Raw genomic sequence first — 9672 nt, 5'->3', positions numbered from 1 at the left:
TGAAAAGATGGTATGGATGAAGCAAATGTGATAAAATGTTAGCATTTGTGAGATTTTGATAAAAGCTCTGTGAAATTTCTTTCTACAATTCTTGCCATTTTAAATTAATCTGAAATCACAACAAAAGAAAAATTACAGTAAAGCATGTTAAAAAATTAGGGAAATGAATGAATCAGGCGAACAATGATGGAATTTAAAGTTTCAGAAATAGGATGCCCCACGTGTGGGTACACACCCAAGCCTAGCATGTGAACATAAAGAACAAATCTTCCTTTTCTGCATTTTGGATACAGAATATCTTTGCAGAACCAGAATACTAATTTTTTTACATATGAAAAAAACCTATAAACTCAATCTCCTAATTCGGTTACTATGGCATGAATACATCAGATGTTAACATATGTTGGATGACCCCATGCGTATTTGTAACCTCCTACGAATCTATAATTGTTTACCTTATTATGAATAAGGACTCAAAAGTATGAGTAACAAAAAGAAATGCAGCACTCATATTTTTATGATTTGCATGTTGCTGAGAATGGCTCCACATGCTGAGCTTTACCTTGCACAAACTAGTCAGGCTCCTTGGGATAATCTCCTCATCTAAACCCCAACACTGCCTTATGAATACTTAAAAGAACATTAACATAACCTAGCAGCTTATGGTCACATCCCTAGGATCACTCCAACACCTTTTAAAGTGCATGCCTGGGGAACCTGGGGCTGTGGCTCCACTAGTTAATACTCCACCCTGTGGTGCCAGTATCCTGTAAAGGCACTGGTTCGTGTCCTGGATGCTTTACTTCACAGCCTTCTCACTGCTTACAGCCTGGGAAAGCAGCAAAGAATGGCTCAAGTCTTTGGGACCCTGCACCCACGTGAGAAGCCAGAAAGGGCTCCTGGCTTTGGGTCAACTCAGCTCTGGCCGATGTGGCTTTTGAGAGTGAAACAACAGATAGAAGATATCTATATTTCTCCCTCTTGCTCTCTGTAACTGACTTTCAAGTAAAAAATAAATATTTTTTGACAGCAGATGGAGGATCTCTCTGTTTCTGTATTCCCCCTTTTCTCTGTGACTCTGCCTTTCAAATAAAAGTAAGTATTTTTTAAGTGCTTCCCTGAAAAAAAGTCATGGCTTCTGAAGAATTCACTTTTTGTTCCACCTAAAATTTGAAGATAAGACCCTTCTCTTCTGAGAGCCGAAGCCCACCTTTCTTAAAAGCAAGTCAACAAAGCCAAATGAATAGTCCTTTTTTTTCTTTTTGTCATTTTTTCATCACCCTGATTGTACTTAAGTTCCTTCTATTCCCAGCAGCTGCTGTCTCACATTCTGTTTTAAGCATCCAGTCAGTCACCTTTGCAAAAATCAAAGTAGACACCCATTCAACTTGGAGAACCTTTCCCAGTGTTTTAATAATTATGTCTGATTAAAATCTGTCCTTATCACTTTAATTAGAATCTAGCTTTCTTTATCTTTGAAAAAAGGTCAAATTTTATCTTTATTTGCTCTGTCACTAGGGACTACAACTCTGCCTGAATGCCCTGAGATTTAGCATTTAAGAAAATCTCAAGCTAAATACAATAACAGCTACTGTTTATTGCCCATCTGTTGTACATCAGGCATTTTGCATTCATTTATTCTCATCCATTTTGTATCATAGCACAGTAAAAAGAATATACACAAGAAGCAGCAAAAGCTGAAAGAAATGAGGAGCTTTGTAGTAACAAGACATCCAGATCATATATGTCGTATCATTCAGCTGTGCTTGTCAGATTCTCTTAAATCCCATGTTTTGTATAATCACTATGATTTTCCAAGGGAGATCAATAATTCAATCAATGAACCGAATTCTAAGGCTGATTGTATTTGAATTTGACTTATTTTGATCATTCTATGGGTTTATTTTGTGAATTATAACTTGTAAATATACATTGCAATTTTATTCTTCTTATTTTGTCCCCTCTTATTTTTCACATTTAGTTCATTTTTACTAATATAGAGAATAGATTTCACATATCTCAAAGCCTTTGATATTTGACAAACAACAGCTTTTAGGCTTAACCACCTCTTAGCCTCTTGCTCCACATCTGGACTAAATGATAAGAAAGACAGGACTTTCTCCTTTGGCACCAACAGGAATTTCCTGACACACCAGGGAGACGTCACTGCAGCAATGCCTTCTAATCACTTAAAAATCCTTAGCAGTCTGCTTTCCTTATTGGTTTCAAGTCAAGTTACTCTCCAGTCTCCTTGTTCTCCCCAAATGTCTCCTACTGGAAGGAAGAACTCCTTCCTACCCTCAGGGTTGACATCTAGATGAAATCTGTGGAATTCCATTATCCTTCATCAGGGTAGTCACAAAATGATAGATAAGCAGAATGTTAAATTTGAATAACTATGTTTTGAAAAAATATTTTCAATTCAGTTAATGTTGAAATCATAGAATACTGATTTGTTTATCAAATGGTGTATAAAATTAGTACACACTTAACATAAATATATTAAAATGTGCTCATCACTTTAACATTTCTTATAGTATCCAATAATTAAGAAAATTTCAACTTTCATTCTCAAAGACTCCAAGATTGGTAGTATAGGAAAACAGCTAGGAATGTTCTTCATGTGAGAATAATGCACGTACAAAAGCAAATTTGGTTTGTGTTTTTCCAGGAGGAAATATATATTTTTTTAGGGAACTTAGAAATACTTATAAAAACAATATAAAATCTTTCGGTGTTTTACTATGTTCTTATTTTATACTTTCATTTCCAATAAATATTTTTATTTATTTTAGGGTGTGGTATATAAAAACATAAAACACAAAATGGTGGTGATTTTAATCCTCAGCTTTACAAAGTTACTTGCAATTTTTCTCTCCCAATGAAAAGAAATAGTCAAGAATTCATATTTTTAGTTAAAAAATATACAGTGCCAGAAAAACTAAGCTTCTCAAATTCTAATAATTGAGAACAAACTTTTAATGCACTCTTTGGTTTGGCACTCATGCCAAATGATTACAGAGAGAAAAGAAAGTGAGAAGAATATAACACTTTAATACAGAAATGTAGCTGCACATTTTAATGTTAACAGAATGCTCATATTAAATTAGCATATCATATTTAAATATTATTCTTTTAAATAAATACCAGTTTTCAGAGGCAGTATAATAACCATTTGCTTAATTTTGCCCCGCATAGTGGGAAGCAGATCTGACTATCTGTTCTTCACACATTCCAGACAATAAATCTGGCTACTTTTCTATTCAGGCACAAGAGCCCCTGATGAGTGTGTCTCGCTTAGCATTAGTACTAAAATTATTACCTTCAGTTATGTTTTTGAGAGACCCATATGTATAGTATCTGTATCAAATAAGCTAAACAGATTCAATTTCTCCCCTCCGAGAATTTAGATTATAAATCAGATCATACTCAAATGTAGATGCTTTACGTGGGGCATAACAGCATGAAAAGAGCCATTAAACATGTGTAAATACTGCTTATGAGGGTGAGAAGTTTTAATGCTTTATTTCATCACTGCCAGACAATATTTTCACTTAATAAGCCACTGTTATTTATAAGCAGCTGCAAGACGTAACAAATTTAAAGAAGACAGGCTTAATGAGCAACAAGGACTCATGAATGACTTCTACTTAGTTACTGAAAAGTTTATTAAGTAATCGTCATTAATGTCATGTATGTTTGTGAGCAAATTATGTAAGGGTGCCTGAGTTCAAAGAAGTAATGACCTAGAGGAGGCAACAGAAATCTGAATGCACACTGGCAATATGTTATAATAATCTCATACACAGAATTGTATACCAGATGCGGAAGCAGTCAGTTTTGCTTTAATGAATTAAGGAGTCTAAAACAGACATGTAAATCAAGTGTAGACGAAAAGAAGTCGTGGAAGAGGCAAAAAAGAAGGGGGTGAGAAGCATTTAAGAATAAATAACATTTCTAAAGCACAGAAGCATGGGGACCTTGATCAATTCTGAAGGGTGCAATGACAGTCAATTGACTGGCAGGAGTCCAGAAATCTGAGTTTGCAGAGACTTATGAAGGCCTAGAGGGAACAACTGATGCTGGTCCCTATTGGTCATATATTGTACAAAAGCAACAGAGAAATGTGTCACCATTTGGTGCAGGAATGAGAAATAACACCAGGTAATTTATGGAGAAAGCCATTAAACCTGTAGATGAGATATTTGCAGGATCTGTGGAAGGGCTAAGAAATAAGTCTAAGTTTAGTCTCTTGGTATTGCAGTTAAAAGAACATGGGTAGAACTACTACCTCTGAAGGAAGATGTCACATTAGAGTTATACTAGAAATAAGTTAAAAATAGCTCCTTTTCCACAACTGCGTTTTGATATCAAACAATCTACATAATGGACATTGGCTAGCAGGTTCAGAAACTTTCTGTTTCCATGATCTTTCTCTCCAGAAACACCACCCAAAGCTTGCATAAAGATAGCTTCTGTGCACTCGCCCCCCCCACCCTGAATGGTTTTAAAGTGTATTAATCTACAACTTCAACATGAACAGAGTATGGAAAGCATAATTTTCTGCTTTGCTATTTTCTCAACTACAGAGAAGATATAGGCAGAATGAACTATAAAGATAAAAATTATCCAGCAGAAAATAAAGAGTATCCAGTAGAAACACTATCAAGAATTTTAGGTCAAAATTTCTATATTTCACATTTTCATTAGCACTTTGCCCAATCAACGTACAACACAGAAGTAAAGATGTCTCATCAAGGACAAAAACCAGAATAGAAACGGTTTGCATGTTACATGCAAAAAAGTTGAGTGAGTATTTGCAGTATCAGAATTTATCTCTATGACAGGGAAACCAAACGAAGTTGTTCTTTTATTTACTTAGGGAAGCTTATGTGAAACAGATGATCCTGAAAGCGCTCCAAAAAGAAAAAGGAAATAAACAATGAATAATAGAAGAATAGAATTCATTTTAGCCCTGGATAAATGTATAAAGAAATGAAAAAATTGAGCTGAAACTGGATTAAAAATTTTTGAAGGAGTCATAAAAAATAGGTTTTTCTGGCTAGGTGGGACACTTAAAAGAAAAGATGACATATTTGGCTAAAATTGGACAATCCTTAATGGACAAACTCCTTAGTATGCAGGAGATACTGATATTGAACATGAAAATTAAGTTATTTAGAGCAATTCATTAGAGGAAAATACAGTATGTCTCCAAGGTCCACCAGAAGTGGCACATGCAAACATATAGTCAACACCATGTACAGCAGATTATGACAGCTATAGGGGCATGGTTGAGCTGAAAAAGTCACAGTAAAGCTTGGCAAACTCTACATAACTCTTCTTAAATGAAACAGGATGGATGGATCTCTACAAGGCTCTATCACAGGAGTTTTACATCCATTTGTCAAATTTGCTTGAAAATAAGCATCATGTTCTGAGCTTTTTCTTGATATAGGCAATGCCAAACTCTTCCTAATGTTCCTTTTTGTATATTTCTTTTTGAAAACCCCTCCATGAAACCCTGCTATTGTCTTGTATTATGGTTCCTTGAACATAGTCATTCACTCTTTTATCAATTATTTAAGGGAAATGCTTACTGAATTCTTGTGCAGACAATTCATTGTGGGGTAAAGAAGACCAAATTTGTCCTTAAACATACTCTTCATATCCTGCTCCATTCACGATTCTAGCTTCCTGATGCTGTGTATCCTGGAACCAGCACATGATGGCTGAGGTACCTGAGTCCCAGTCACCCACTTTGGAGGCCCACATGGAGTTCCTGACTTTTGGCTTCAGCCTGGATGAGTTATAGTTGCTATGATCATTTGGGAGAATGAACCAGCAGATGGGCGAACTCTCTTTCCTTGCCTTTGAAACAAATTAAATACGTAAGTAAAATTTAAAAAATAAACCTTAAAAACAAATAAACAAAAGTGTCCTTACTTCTAAGAGAAGCAAATAATGAACAAAAATGAATTTTAGATAGAGAGAATCATGAATGATAAATGTCACAATGAATATATAAGCAATACTATTACGTTCACTTAGGAAAACTAAGGGAATTTTCTTATCTTTTGAACCATGATGGATGGGTGAATTTAAACAAGAATAGATATGAATTTCAGTTGATAGCATGAGCTTGTTGTGAGAAAGAGTAAATTAATTATTTGGCTAGTGTGTGGGCAGCAGGAAGAATAATTATGATGCCCTTTGGATATTTGCAGGCAGGTGTGTTTGTTACTGTCAGGTGCCTGGAGTATTTGACTGTGTGGCATCATTTGATCATGTTCTGGAAATCATTTCAAAACAGCCCAGTGCAAAACAGTTCAAAATAAACTCAACAATCCTACCTCCTTTGAGAAGTATTCTTCAGCAAAATTCTTTGCCAGTTGCTGTAATACCACCTTGTGCTTAGGTTAGGCTCGTGGTCAATGTGACTTCAGCTTTATTTAAACCACAGGCACTTTCACATGATGTTTGCAACATCATGGGCTGAAAGAGCTTTGTAGAGAACATTGAGATAGTGAATAAAAGAAAAGTCCCTAGAGGCAGAAAAGCTGTTTCATCTCTGTAAGAACCCTGCTTAACTGTATGGTCCTGAAAACATCATCTGCTTTCTTTAAATCTCATTTGTCAATGGAAAATAATAGCATCAACGTGATGGTGTTATGATCAGGAATAAGTGAATTAATAAGCAAGTATGAAGCAGCAGTTAGAATAAGAGGTCAATGCATGCTACCTCTAATCGTGATAATGATGACCACAGCATATGGTGTTGGTTGCTTGGCAGGAATTTCAAACAGACATAAGCCAGGCCCAGGGACTGAGGACTGAATTGGGCCAAATGAAAACTCCCAACAGTGAGCCAAACCCTGAAAATCCTTTTTACTTTGGAAGCTACATTTGGATCAACTGCTACCAATATCACTTCTCTGGTTACTATGTTGCTCCTGACAGCTCAAAAGACCACTTTGGAGTGAAGACTCACTGAAGAGTGTTAAATATCAGTGTTTAATGTCAGAATGGCACTCTGTTTTATTTTAGGATATTTATAAGGCATTTTATTTGCTCATGTGATAACAGATGCCTTAGACATTCTTGAAACCAAAACTCCAACCTTGCTTTGAAAGTATTTCTCCCTCCATTCTCCCACATATTCATAAACATAGTCCATACATGCAAACTGAGAAGCTCCATCCTCAACTTTCACTGTTACCTACAATTTCACCTTTAAATATGTGTGTGTGTATACGCACATACATACATACATACATACATACATACATACATACATACAGTAATGGTGGAGTGAAAGAGAGAGAGAGAGAGAAACAAAGATATCTCCCAACCTCTGGTTCACTCCTGGTATGGCTACAGCAGCAGGGACTACTACTCCATGCTGAAACCAGCAGCCTGGAATTTTACCCAGATCTCCCAGTGCTTCCAGCCAGGGTCCCGAGGGCTTGAGACATCTTCTGCTGCACTCCAAGTACATTACCAGGGAGATGAATCATAAATGGAGCATCTAGGACTTGGACTGGGGCTCATATGGGATGCTGGCCTTACACATGATACATCTTAATGCACTATGCCACAATGCTGGCCCCAGTTGCACAGAGTTTCATAACATGGATATAGCATTGTTTAACAGTTTCCCTGTTGATTGACATTTGAAGGTTTTTTTTCTTTTACAATGTTCTGCTAGAATTATTACAATGAACAAGTTGTATATATGTCAAAAGTTTATTACCAGTCTTTGTAGAAGAGCATCTTGATATTTCCACTTACATCAGTGATATGTGAGACACAGGCTGACAAGACCCTTGTAGCTAATACTCTATTCCTTTTCAAATATCTTTGAAAATATTTGAAATACTCTGGTTACAGATGAAAGAGACTATTATTTTCTATTTCTCTTGTCTTTATGTGAAATTCTAAAGAATTGTTTGTGGAATAAATAAATCATTGGAAGGTCAAAGAGCTTCAGCCAGAAAGTTTGGAGAAATTCTTTTTGGAGGCAGGTTTTTCACATGGCAGAAAAGGTGAGGCAATTAAATCTGACAGCTCTTCTCCACTTAAATTCAATGCTAAGTCATTATGACAGAAGAAAATTTGGGAACATGAGCAAACGATTCTTAATGTGCTCTTTTGTCCCTGAATAGATCTAATAAAACCCCGTTTGTCGTTTGTCTACTTGTCATGTTAAATCACTGCAGTATTTTCTCTTGATGATTAAAAACTGAGACTTACAGAACATAGCACTTGTCTTGGAAATTTTATGTGCTTATGATATGAACAAAACAATGAGAAAATGCTTCATCTGCATTGCCTAGGCTAAGGGTATCTAGAATTTCCACTGTCCTAGTTTGTAATTTAGGAACTTAACATCCTTTAGAAAATATGGTCAAATAATATCCTGATGGAATTCCCATTTATTTTAAAAGAAAATCTGCCAACTCTGTCGTCTTGATATTTCCCTTGTGACGAAAATTCTTCATTTTCTCATTACATACATTGTTAGTTCTATTTGTCTCATGTTTGAAATCCAGAGAACATCAGGGCTAAAGATATATCATTCAATGAGAATGAAAACTTCTCACTTTAAGTTGAGGAAAGTGGGTTTTAGCTAGATGAAGGATAATAAAGCTCTAAATTTTAATTTTATAGGTTTACTTATGTTACTTAATTTGATAGGTTCGATTTTATAGGTTTACTTCAAGCTCAAGAATGGGAGTTTGTTTTATTCATCAATGAATCTCCAATGATATGATGATGAAAATACAAACAATAGTGGAAGAATGAAAGAATCTGTCCAAGGTCACATAATGCTGGGATCAGGGATCAGTGGTCAGCCTAGAATGAGTCTTAGATGGCTAGTCAAGAACAATACTACTGTTGATCTTGTTTCATAGCTTCTCAACTATGGAAGTGTATAGTGATGGAGTACTGCGGTCCACCATATCCAGATGCAACATGCATTCCTGCTTCCAGACTGAAAATGGATTCCCAATGAAACTATTGGAAATGCATAAACAATGGGATGCTGGACTGTCTGACATTTTCTTTACCAGCAAAGTTGGGGTACATTTAAATAAGATACTGATGGAATTATGATTCCTTATGAAGGACTGACTATACCATTTTAGTAAAATGGGGAAAATATGTCGGGGTAAGATTTTGGGACAAATCCCAGTCTATATGAAATTGTACACCATAATTCAAAAATTAAAAATAAAGAGTTCAGCGCAGTGGCCTAGCAGCTAAAGCCCTCGCCTTGAACGTTCCGGGATCCCATATGGGCACCGGTTCTAATCCCGGCAGCTCCGCTTCCCATCCAGCTTCCTGCTTGTGGCCTGAGAAAGCAGTCGAGGACGGCCCAATGCTTTGGGATTCTGCACCCGCGTGGGAGACCTGGAGGAGGTTCCTGGCTCCTGGCTCCGGATTGGCGCAGTACCGGCCATTGTGATCACTTGGGGAGTGAATCATCAGATGGAAGATCTTCCTCTCTCTCTCTCCTCCTCCCTGTATATCTGACTTTGTAATAAAAAATAAATAAATCTTTAAAAAAAATCAAAATAAGAATATATAAAAAGAACAATACTACTGAACCCTTCCTGCCAACTTACTTTTTTCTTCATCGTGGAGTAAAGAAAAAAGAAAAAAAGGAAT

At 36.2% G+C, this 9672-nt stretch overlaps 1 long non-coding RNA gene across 1 annotated transcript in view; it reads right to left on the bottom strand.

The window, feature by feature from the left end:
• Window positions 1–5639: 5639 nt before the first annotated feature.
• The window catches only part of LOC131481486 (uncharacterized), a 101872-nt gene continuing 97839 nt past the window's right edge, over window positions 5640–9672 (bottom strand). Inside the window, exons 3-4 of the long non-coding RNA XR_009246353.1 lie at window positions 6354–6504; window positions 5640–5871 (exon numbers count right to left, since the gene is read on the bottom strand). This is a non-coding gene — a long non-coding RNA (uncharacterized LOC131481486). The remainder of the gene's footprint in view (window positions 5872–6353; window positions 6505–9672) is intronic.

This window comes from Ochotona princeps, chromosome 11, assembly GCF_030435755.1.
Source record: "Ochotona princeps isolate mOchPri1 chromosome 11, mOchPri1.hap1, whole genome shotgun sequence".
NCBI lineage: Eukaryota > Metazoa > Chordata > Mammalia > Lagomorpha > Ochotonidae > Ochotona > Ochotona princeps.
Note: the sequence above shows the minus strand (reverse complement) of the source record. Positions and strands in the feature narration are given on the sequence as shown.